The following is a 12,099-nucleotide window of genomic DNA, read 5'->3' as shown; positions in this document are numbered from 1 at the left end:
AGGTTTAGCATGTATTTTGTTAAATTTATCCACAAGGGTTTTATATCTTTTGGTGCTGTCACAAAAGTTATTTGTGGTAGCCAGCCTCCAGGTTGGCCCTCAATGCTCCTTCCCTCCTGGTATTCATGCCCTTGTACAGTCCCCCCTGCAATGCACACACATCGTACCAGGTCTGTGTGACCAATAGGATATGGCAAAGTGATGGAATGCCACTTCTGAGAGTAGGCAGTAAAAGGCATCATGGCTTCTTCCTTGTTCTCTGTTGGATTGCTTGCTCTGGAAAACATGAGAACAGCTCTACTGGAAGGTCAAATGTGGTGAAGAACAGATACCCTCATAAACGAGGAATGGAGGCCTCCACTAACAAGACGTGAATGAGTGATCTTGAAAGTGCATCCTCCAGACCCAGTCGAGCCTTCAGATGACAGCAGCCCTGGCTGATATCTTGACTGCAACCTCCTGAGAGATGCTGAGCCAGACCACCTGGTGAAGCTTTTCCCAGATTCCAGACTTGTAGAAACTGTGTGAGATTCTAGATGTTTGTTGTTTCAAGCTGCTAACTTGGTAATTCATTATGTAGCAGTTGAGAACTAATACAGTATTTTAAAAAATTAATGGTATCTATTTTATTTCAATTTCTAACTCTTTGTTTCTACCATTTAGAAATTCTTCTTCTTTTTTTTTTTCCCGGTAAGTGGGCCTCTCACTGTTGTGGCCTCTCCCGTGCGGAGCACAGGCTCCGGATGCGCAGACTCAACGGCCATGACTCACGGGCCTAGCTGCTCTGCAGCATGTGGGATCTTCCCAGACCGGGGCACAAACCCGTGTCCCCTGCATCGGCAGGCGGACTCTCAACCACTGTGCCACCAGGGAAGTCCCTTCTTTTTATTTTAAATATACATAGACCTTGTACCTTTGTCCTTGCTAAAATCAGCTCTTTTGCAGGTATTTTAGGATTTTCTACGTAAGCAATCACGTTATCTGTGACAAAGACAGTTTTGCTTCTTTTCAAAGCTGGATGCTTTTTGTTTATTCTACTGCCTTATTAACCTGGTAGGACTTTTAGTATAATGTTAAAAAAATGGTGAGAGCAGGTATTCTTGCCTTGTTCTTGATCTTAAGGGGAAAGCCATTCAGTCAGTGTGATGTTAGTTGTAGGTTTTTCCAAGATGCCCTTTATCAGGCTGAAGAAGTTTTCTTCTGTTCTTAATTTACTAAAAGGTTTAAATTTTGGGGCTTCCCTGGTGGTGCAGTGGTTGAGAGTCTGCCTGCCGATGCAGGGGACATGGGTTCATGCCCCGGTCGGGGAAGATCCCACATGCCGTGGAGCAGCTAGGCCCGTGAGCCATGGCCGCTGAGCCTGCACGTCCGAAGCCTGTTGCTCTGCAATGGGAGAGGCCACAACAGTGAGGGGCCCACATACCGAAAAAAAAAAAAAAAAGGTTTAAATTTTTTTCTCATTTTTTTGTCATCAATACTAGATTTATAGTTTTATTATAGTAAAAAATAGTTGTTACAGTGAGATCTACACACATATACAGAATTACATTTAAATTCATATAGAACAGTATTTACATTTTAAGTTGTACCTGAAATTAGAAGATGAAGTATGGCTTAAACTTTACAACAAAGAAAAGAAAAATACATGGGATAAAAATAGAGTTAACAGTAAAAATAGAACAGTCTGTTCTTGATACATGTGGAAACTTTTTGTCAGAATGCTACATCTTCTTAATATGATTGTCTAAACCATTAAAATATGGGTAGCTCAGTTTTATTTTGTCAGCAGTTTCTTTGACAGGATTATAAACTAATGTTTTTGAAAGCAAATCCAAGCCATTTTCAACCAAGCTTTTGACATGGGATGCTAGCTTCCTGGTTTTCACTTGGAAAATGTATTCTTGTAGTCCTGTAAAGATGCCACTTCTGGCCATGCTTCATTACTGGGGGGGCCCAAAGTTCTGAATATTTTAAAGAGTTGATCAACTTCTGAATTCCCATAGAAAAGTGGCTTCTTTGTTGTTAATTCTGCAAATATGGTGTCTATATGCCAAATGTCAACTGGAGTCGAGTAGTGAGCTGACCCCAGCAGTACTTCTGGAGATCTCTACCGGAGTGTTACTAACTCATGTATGTATACTCTAATAGGTATTCCAGAAGCTCTGGCAAAGCCAAAGTCAACTAGTTTAATTGTTCGTTTGTTATCAATAGATTTTGAGGTTTTAAATCCCTGTGAAGAGATCTTCTAGGCTGACAAAACACAATCCCTTGTAGGGTTTATTACAAATAACTCTTAACAAGTGAAGAATCCATGAACAGACCTGGAGGGATAGAATCCAAGTACTTTTGAGATCCAAGGAATTCAAAGATGAGATGTAACCTGGATTCTTGCGTAACCACATTTGAAGATTGACTATGTTTGGATGACAGTTCTAAAAGAGAAATTTCCTGAGTTGAGGCACTAGGAACACTTCCTCTTTACTTTCTAGTCTGATTTTTTCATGGCTACCACTTGACCTGTAGTTTTGTGTCTACCCTTACACATAATTCCATAGATACTTCTCCAACTTTCTCTATTTTGGAATAATCATCCACAATTACTAAATAGGAATGGTAGATCCTGGATTATCATTCTGTGATGGTAGAGGGTGTGGTTGGAGGTGTCAGAGGGGTGGTGGAGGCAGTGATGCAGCCATCATATCTGTGTTGCTCTTCCTCAACTTCCAAGAGCCCTGAGAGCTTTTATTCTCAATAATTTTCTAATAATCTTTCTGAGTCTATTGAGATAATTGTTTTCTTCTTTTTTGTTCTGTTAGTATGTTGAATTACATTGATTGATATTTGAATGTTAAACCAGCCTTGCATTCCTGAGATAAAACCCACTGGATCATCATGTATGAATTGTTTTTGAAAACATTTGATGAATACTTTTCTATTATTTGAGGCACATTTGCATTTCATCTGAGAGAAGCCAGGAGACTCTGCTCCCATTGGCTGCTTTTGGGAGCACAGTGTTTCCTTGGTGCTTGAAACTTGGATAAGTGGGTTTTTGTACCCCTTTGAGATCCTTGGGGGAAGTGTCCAGACTGAGACATGTGGGAATCTTGGTAGAGTGTTGATAATTTCTTGCCCCCCCAAATCAATATATTTGTTCAATCAAAATGTTTGTTCAGGGCTTCCCTGGTGGCGCAGTGGTTGAGGGTCCACCTGCCGATGCAGGGGACATGGGTTCGTGCCCCGGTCTGGGAAGATCCCACATGCCGCGGAGCGGCTGGGCCTGTGAGCCATGGCCGCTGAGCCTGCGTGTCTGGAGCCTATGCTCCGCAATGGGAGAGGCCACAACAGTGAGAGGCCCGCGTACCGCAAAAAAAAAAAAAAAGTTTGTTTAGCTTTAATTTGGAGGAGGAGTTGAAAACTGGGAAAGTGAAAAAAGAATGGAGAAGGAGGACTGCTGGTAGAAACCTCAAAATAGGGAGAATATTAAGATATTAGCTACCTTAAGTGACAAATATTCACTATTGAAATCATGGCCCTTAGAGGTCTTAGCTACAACTTCAGGATCATTTTGCAGTATTCCTTTAACCACACATTCTACTTTCCTGAGAAGAGTTTCGATCTTGCATTTTTCCTCTATCTATCTCCTTAATTTCCAGCGACACACCGGCATCCAGTGATGTTTGAACGTATCTTTCCTTGTGTAGTAGTGCTCCATGCAGCTGCCCGGCAGACCCACTCCTTAGTTTGACTCTGGCCTGTTTCCTCTTAATGCTTTGATCAGTATTTGTCGAGAGCTCAGTGTCCCCTTCTTCGAGACTCCAGGGAGATGGGTATGAAATATTATAATAATTTATTTTCACTCAAGGGCATTAAGACCAGGAGAAACCTCTCTTGGCCTGCCTCGGGGCCTGGGGTTAGTGTCCGTGTGTTAGGAGTAGGGAGACTGAGACATGGGATTATGAAAAGGAAACTTTCAGTGGATGAAATGATAGGAGAGAGTCTGGGTGGCTCCATCGAGTCCCAGATAGCTGCCAGCTTCTGAAGGTTAACACACTGAGAAGGGCTAGACCCTCTTGGCTTTCTCCTGTGTTCAGGCCGCTAGGGATCTATGAGTCTGTGAAAATAGCTGCTGCGCAGAGTAGAGCATTGCAGGCTCTCTTTCTCTATTCTCTGTCTCATTTTCCATTCTCTCCTCGATCCCCCTCTAACCTAGACTGGGACAATCAGATGACAAAAGAGATCTACTTTAAAACGAGTGCACTCAGGTATTTATAGTAAGGAAATGGGCTGAATGAGCCAGCTGCTAAAAATAGATGGTATGACTTAATCCATGCAGGAAGATTGTGGCGCGATGCATTTAGGGATAACATAAATCACTTCAGATCTAATACTTAGAAAACTTATCCCAGATTGGAATGGTTGGCCTCTTGTGAGAAATGCTATAGATTTTTCTAAACTGGTAGCAGGGGTCGGGATGGGCTTTGCAGGGAAAAGGCTTGACATCAGCCTAGACATCAGAAGATCTTCTCAAGTCTGTTTTGGTTTTCCTCCAGAGAAATTGGTCTAAGTCCTCTAAGCTCTGTACAAAACAAATGTCAGTAAACCTTGCTGAGTCCATAAGGTGGGTTTGGGGCTCTGACTTACGTTTGGGGGATACTAACTCTGTCAACTGTAGATACTCATTCAATTTTCCCACATGGGTAAGTTCTTTTAATAAATAAACACATGCGTAGCATTTATTGAACACTTCCTGAGTGACATGCACCATGCTAGGCCCTTCTCATTCTATTTTATTTAGACCTCACCCTAACCTTGGCATATGCTCTCCTTTTTGCTGATACACAAACTGAGGCTCAGCTAGGATTTTCCAAAGCCATGTTGGTTGAGAATAGCAGATTGAGATCTGAACTCATATCTAGCATGGGGGATAGATATGGAGTCTTGCAGTATTTTTGCAATCCTCTTGGCATTTTATTCTGGGCTGTGCACTTACAGGCCCTCAATCAGTGTTTATAATGAAGGCTTTCTTGATTCTCATTATCTCTTCCTCCTTTGAGTTCAATAGCCTACTTGTACTGTTCAACTTCGCATCCACTTTATGTTATCTTACATCATCCATTGTATCAGTTAGGAATGTGTTAATTTGCAAGGAAAAATACCTCAACCGATGTGGTGTTTTAAAGAAAAATGGTTGCAAGTTCTTTTTACGCCTCTAATTGAGAGCTGGCATCTGTGTCTCGTCTCCTTGAATCTGGTGACTGCTTCGACCAGCTGAGTACTGTAGAAATGACACTGATTCCTGCATGAGCCTGGATCATACAAATCCACGCAGCTTCCTTCTAGGTCTCTTGGAATGCTTGCTCTCAGAACCCAGCCATTGTGCTGTGAAAAGCCTAAGCCATGTGGAGAGGCCACATGTGTTGGCACTTGGTCAACAGTCCCATCTGAGCCCAGTCTTTTATCATTCTAGCCTGGGTACCAGACACATGAGTGAAGAAGTTTTCATGGAAATGGATTCTCCAGGGCCAGCTATTCTAGTTCCTGGGTGTTTGAGTCACTCACCCGGTTGAGTCTTCTCAACAGAGGCTCCGGATATCATGCAGTAAAGACAGACCATTCCAGATGGACCCTGTCTGAATTCCTGACCTGCAAAATCTGTGAGCTTAATAAAATGACTTATTTTAATGGCACTTTTAGAGTAGCTTGTGACACAGTACAAGTAACTGGGATATCCAGCTAGCACTGGTTTACAGCAATTGAAATATGTGTATACATGTATTTAATGTAATAGAAGATCTAGAGGTAAGCCCTTGTTGGCATTAGTTCACTGCTCAGCTATGCCATCAGGGACCCAGGATCTTTCCATGTGTCCATATTGCCATCCTTAGTGTGTTGCCTTTGTTCTCATGCTTGTTGCCTGCTTGTTTTGGCATAAATGCTGTAGCTCCAGGCATTGCATCCGCATTCAAGTTAGGAAGAAGAAAGGACAGGCAGAGCTAGTCTCATCTATATGGTTTTATTAGGAAAGCAAAAGCTTTCCCAGAAGCCCTCAGGTCTTTGCTTATGTTTCACCAGCTAGAATTTTGTCACGTGTTCACCCCTCAGGGGAAGGGAGGCTGAAAAAATGAGTATTTACCTGGCATATTGCTGTCCTAGTCTGGATTTGCTTAGCAAGGATACCGGAGTGCGTGAGCACCACGTGGGCAAGACCAGTGTCTGCCACATACCTCAGTTGCTTTGCATCACTTTTTTCTGGTTGGTTCAACTAGGTGGTGAGTTTTTGAAAACAGAGACAGCGATGGTTCCTCCTCTGGAATGCTTCTTAGCATGCCATATAGCGCTGAGAATGTCACTTCTGTTTTATATATTCACCTACTGAAGAAAGAGAAGAACAGTAAGGGGGAGATTTTCTAGAGCAGAGGTATTCGCATGTTTTCCTTGCATATCCCCTGAAAAAAATTTGAGAGGCAGTGTACCCCCTTGTACATTTTTAACTTGGTATCTACGGTTACTATAACTTTACATAAAAATTACAAAGAATGTAATTTTGGGCAAATAATAAATACTGAAATTTAAAAATTTTTAAATAAACCTTTACATTGCCCTTTTTAAAGTTTCCAGTCTAAATATCATAATGATTTGATACTACTGTCTTCTGTTTAAAAATATACAAAAGAGCTTTTCTTTAGTAGTCAGAAAATTTTACATCATTGCTTTTTCTCCTTGAACTCACATTTTCATTCCACTTTCCCCACAGAATTTTATCCTCATGTAATATATTTTTATGCTTGAAAGTTTTTTTATCGATTTCGGTATCACGCTTCTCTGCAACAAAAACATACATGTAGATTGAAACAGCATTTTAAAACATTTCATGTGCCTAAAAGGCTTTAAGTATTAAAACATTCCTTCTGGACTGAATTATCATTAAAATTGTTATACTATGTAATTGAGAAAAACAACATAGATATATTATAATTTTGATATGGAATTATTAAACACAGAAGTGAAACTCATTGGAAATGCATCTGCTGTGAGATGGATGACATTTTAAAAACTCGTATCATGTATCTGTGGGTGAATATTACTTATTGCTTGATTGAGACAGTTCGACATCAGTTGCAAGCCAAGTTTTTGTTTATTAAGACAAGTGCTGACGGATGTTAACTAGACTTATTGTCATCATTTTGCAATCTGTACTAGGATTGAATCATTACATTGTACACCTGAAACTAGCGTAACATATTTCAGTTAAAATAAAAGGTTAAAGTGCTGAAAACGTTCACATAAGTAAGTGGAAATGTAAGGAAAATTGTTACGTTTGAATTATTTGAACTGCTTCCAAGTCATATATTAAAAATCACATAGTGGTCTATCATCAAAAATTTGTTTTAATGATCTATCAGCTGACAGCGCAAATTAGGTCCCCATTTGATTATGTGGAAAACGCCTGACTTGGAAAAGAAATTGTAACCAGTCATTTGAGTTGCTCATTTGCAAATGGATTTTCCCCTCTCATTAGAGACATTCACAACCTCAATATTTCTATTTATTCCCTGTTTGGAGCCCTGGAAGTTTGTCCTCCAGGACACATAGTAAGATTTGGGATGTGTGAGCACTATGTCTTGCTTTTGGTAAGTGGGAGGAGGGCTACTGTGAAAGAGAAGATAGGGAAGATGTGGAAGGAGAACTTGCCTGGTGCCCCAGCTGCAGGCAGATCAATTTTAGGGGAGTCTGTAGGAAAAATGAAGATTTGGAAATTCATCTTTATCAGTCTATCCATGTCCCCAAACCAAGTCCTCTTATACCCCCAACAGCATGTGTACCCCAACTTGAAGGCTGCTGTTCCAAAAGCTGTTAGAACTCATAGAGACGTTATCACTCTTGGAGAGGATGAATTTGCTTGAGTTCCCCTTTAGGCATACTGGCTCGCACTTAATGAGCTGCTCTGTGCAGTGCCTTATAGGTACCATCTTACCAAGTCCTGAAAACAATCTTAAGAGGGAGGAATCATTATCTCTATTTTGCAGATGAGAATGCAGTGGTTAAGGGAAGTAGCAGGCATCAGGCACCAAAACTGGGGTTCAAACCCAGGTCGATGGGTTTACAGAGCCTGAGCTATTTAGCCACTGTGTAAATTGTGCCTGGCTCTGGTTACAGGGAGCATAGCTCTTCACGGGAGCTGTTGCCTGGACTGCTGTTGCTTTTATCTTTGTTTCCTTCTTGGCAAATTTCTCTAAACCCAGATGGCTGGGCCCTACCTCTAGAATTTCTGATTCAGTAGGTCTGGGGGAGGCCGAGAATCTGCATTTCTAACAAGTTCCTAGGTCTGGGAGCCCACTTCTCTAAAGCACGTCCAGCTTCATGGGAGAGATTCCCGTTTCTAATGTATTTAGGGACTGATGCTTTTTCCCTTAAGTTTCTTTTAGGGCTGAGGTTTTCATTTGCCTTGAAGTGAGTATATGTAAAATGCACATTGCATATATATTTCAATGCCTGAAACAACTTTGGAAAAACTTGTGCTGCAGGAATTTTTGCTGGAGATTTTTTTGGTGGTTTTGCACACGAAGGTCCTCTCTGTCTCTGCCAAGTTGTTCACTCTGTCTGTCTGGATGGAATGTCCCTTCCTTCATTCTTCACCTGTTGGTTCAGTCCTCAAGACTCATCTCAAAATAATATCTTCTCTCTGAAATTTGCTGGTTAACTTAAGTACCTCTTCCCTGAACTCCTCTAGCCCGGCATAGAATGCTGTAGGCACAATATTGCTTACACATTCTCTCTTGCATTGGTTGATAAATTTGATACTAGCAAAGTGCCCAATAAATAATAATAGCTAGCAAACATTTAATAAGCACTTACTAAATACCAGGCATTTGCTTACATTTCCTATTTCATTAAATTCTTACAACAATATTATGAGGTAGATACAGTTATTATCCCTATCGCATAGTTGGGGAAACTGAGGCACAGAAAGGTAACTTAGACAAGGGCATACAGCTATTCAGGGGCATTTCCTTTGTTGAAGTCTCTGTGGCCTAGACTGACCCTTGGGCTTGCAGCCCGAAATACTGATCTGTCAGCTCATGAAGCTCATTGACATGAATGCACATAATCTGTGTCGAGAGAATGCCAGGCCATTGATTTGTGTGGCTAGAAATGCCCAGGGGAAAGGGTACTCTGGGCAGTGTATTCTGTCTCTTATGGCAGACTTCTCGGGAAGCCTAAGTATAAGCCTCCATTTGACTTGCTAGCACAGCAGTTCAGACCAGGGGAGTTAGTGACACAGGTGCAACCTGTAGTGGCCTCGGGTTAATGCAATTCATTGCTGCAACAAAGATACTGTTGGGAGCAATAGGGCAAGTCCTTGGGTACTATTGCTTGGTGGATAAGAGAAGAGATTCTGCAGCTAGACTGAACGGTTCAAATTCCAGCTCTGCCACTTACTAGCTATGAGGAGTTGAGCAAGTTACTCATCTGAACAAGATGTTGATAATCATGGAAACTATCTCATAGGCTTGTTTCGAGGGCTAATACATGTGCATATATAAGGAACTTAGAGGTGTGCCAAATATATAACAAGAACTGTACTATTGTGACTATTAGTGTTGTATTCTCAGTGCCCTGTGGAGGCCTGGCACATAATAGGAGTGCTCTGCATGAATGAATAAATGAATGACTAGTTTGACTAAAACTTTGTTAGACTCTACCAATATTTACTTGAAAGCAGTCACTGTCAAAAAAAAACTAACAGTAAAGAGATACATTTTAAATTGAGACCAGTACACGTGTACACACACACACTTCATGAAAACAATACTTACTATTATTACATGTGATGCAGTCATATTTTCTATTCTATGTTATTTCATTTTTTAAAAAATGCTGGTAACTCACTAGTTGATTTTACCACCTATAAAGGAGTCAGGACAATTTGATAAACTACCGCCTTAAGAGATTTCCCCTTTAATGAACACATTCCATGTATAGATATGTTAATATCACCAGGCAGGCTTTGCATATCTTTGCTCAATCTTTAGAAGACAGACTCATTACCCTCATTCCTCACATTTTCAAGTTCTTGGACCCTGTATATAGGTCAATAGAGATCATCTCCTCTATTCTGTGGCTGGCCTTGAGGTCTGTGGGTCTTTCCAGGGCCCGTGGATGGAACTCTTCCATAAAGCCCCAATTTCCTCAGGGCTGGGTGGACCAGAGCTGTGACCTAAAATTAACTACATTAAAGGCCTTGAGCCTCTTTGGCAAAGTTCAAACTTGGCTAAGGAAATGCTGTCTTTACAGACTCTAGTCTCAGTTTTAACACTTTCGCCGAAGGTTGACCAGCACCAGCTGTGGAGATGGTCTTGGTCTTTCCCGGCTTCTTGGCTCACCAGATGTAAGTTGCTACCACCCTACCTCCCAAAATGGGTTGTTGGCTCCTGGGCCCCCTTCCACACCGGGGAAGCCTTATGCTTGTATTTAGCCCAGATTCCTCAGGTTTTTTTTTTTTTTTTTTTTTAAATAAATTTATTTATTTATATATTTTTGGCTGAGTTGGGTCTTTGTTCCTGCGCGCGGGCTTTCTCTAGTTGCGGCCAGCGGGGGCTACTCTTCATTGTGGTGCGCGGGCTTCTCATTGCGGTGGCGGGCGGGCTTCAGTAGTTGTGGCTCACGGGCTCTAGAGCACAGGCTCAGTAGTTGTGGTGCACGGGCTTTGTTGCTCCGCAGCATGTGGGATCTTCCCGGACCAGGGCTGGAAGCCGTGTCCCCTGCATTGGCAGACGGATTCTTAACCACTTCGCCACCAGGGAAGCCCTCCTCAGTTTTTTGGTGGCTGGCAAGGGTGAGTAGGAAAGTGTGCTGCTGGAGAATTATGTTCGATGGGGTGGGGTGGGCCGCAGGGTGCTGGAAGGAGAGGCTGGGTGGAGCGTGTCCTGATGTGGGTTTAGAACTGTATAGACTCTAAACCGAGGTGCCCTTTTGAAATGCACTGGCCTGACCTCCTTTTGCTGCCCTGGATTGTGCTCCCCCGTCTTTGGTCACTCTTCTTGTGTGAATGGTAAGGACAGAATCCTTGGGAAACTTTCCTAGCCATCAGCTTGGTTCTTTTCAAGGCTTGTGTATAAATGCCACATGTAATACTAGTTCAAGTCAAAGGAGAGGAAAGAAAAAGACTGTATGGTCAGGGGAGCTTGATGTGTCAGTAATGATACTAACAACCACTGCTACTATTTACTGAGCATTTCTGAGTGATGATACAGTGGGTTCTGCCTCCTGATTCAAACTGGCAACTGCGTCTCTGCTCTGTTATCTTGTGGTCGAGGGGACCTCTATTCATCTTTGTTGTTTAAACATTTTAAACTCTCTTCCATTGTTTCTTCGAAATGCTAAAGCTAGCCTTCTTAAACCATGCCCATTTAGGGCTCTTGTTTTCTTCTGGCTTAGGAGGGTGTAAACCTCCACCTGTCTTCCCACGCTCCTGTCCCTCTGTTCTTCATTACTTTTCAAGAATGTTAGCGCCTTAGTATATTCCCACCCAAAGACTCAGTAATGCAGACTTTTAAGATTTAGTGATTTTGTATGTATTACACATTTTCCAAGTATTCCCTAGCCTGTTTGTTGTTGATAATTATTTTTGCAAAGTCTTCATTACTTCCTAATAGTTTAAATGTGTTTCTTGGCCCCCTCCCTCTTTCCTTTCCTGTACTTCCACTATTCAAGCAGTGGGTTGTGGATTTTTGGATTTTATGGAGCAATAGTTAAAAAAAAAGTAGGGTAACTTACGTAGGGTTGCCATCTTTTCATGTTTTTCAAATAAAAACAAATACCATTTACTTTTTTTTTTTTTTTTTTTTTTGCGGTACGCGGGCCTCTCACAGTTGTGGCCTCTCCCGTTGCAGAGCACAGGCTCTGGACGCACAGGCTCAGCGGCCATGGCTCACGGGCCCAGCTGCTCCGCGGCCTGTGGGATCTTCCCGGACCGGGGCACGAACCCATGTCCCCTGCCTCAGCAGGCGGACTCTCAACCACTGCGCCACCAGGGAAGCCCCCACCATTTACTTTTAATTAATATAACCTTATTTATTTTAAAATAGTTTTAGAATT

The 12,099-nt window shown here is 41.9% G+C and overlaps 1 pseudogene; it reads right to left on the bottom strand.

The window, feature by feature from the left end:
- Positions 1 to 1,721: 1,721 nt before the first annotated feature.
- LOC101315475 (cyclin-dependent kinase 1-like) lies at positions 1,722 to 6,140 on the bottom strand (annotated as a pseudogene).
- Between the last annotated feature and the right edge of the window lie 5,959 nt (positions 6,141 to 12,099).

Source organism: Tursiops truncatus, chromosome 2 (genome assembly GCF_011762595.2).
Source record: "Tursiops truncatus isolate mTurTru1 chromosome 2, mTurTru1.mat.Y, whole genome shotgun sequence".
In the NCBI taxonomy this organism is placed as follows: domain Eukaryota; kingdom Metazoa; phylum Chordata; class Mammalia; order Artiodactyla; family Delphinidae; genus Tursiops; species Tursiops truncatus.
The sequence above is the reverse complement of the archived record's forward strand: the minus strand, read 5'-3'. Positions and strand labels throughout refer to the sequence as shown.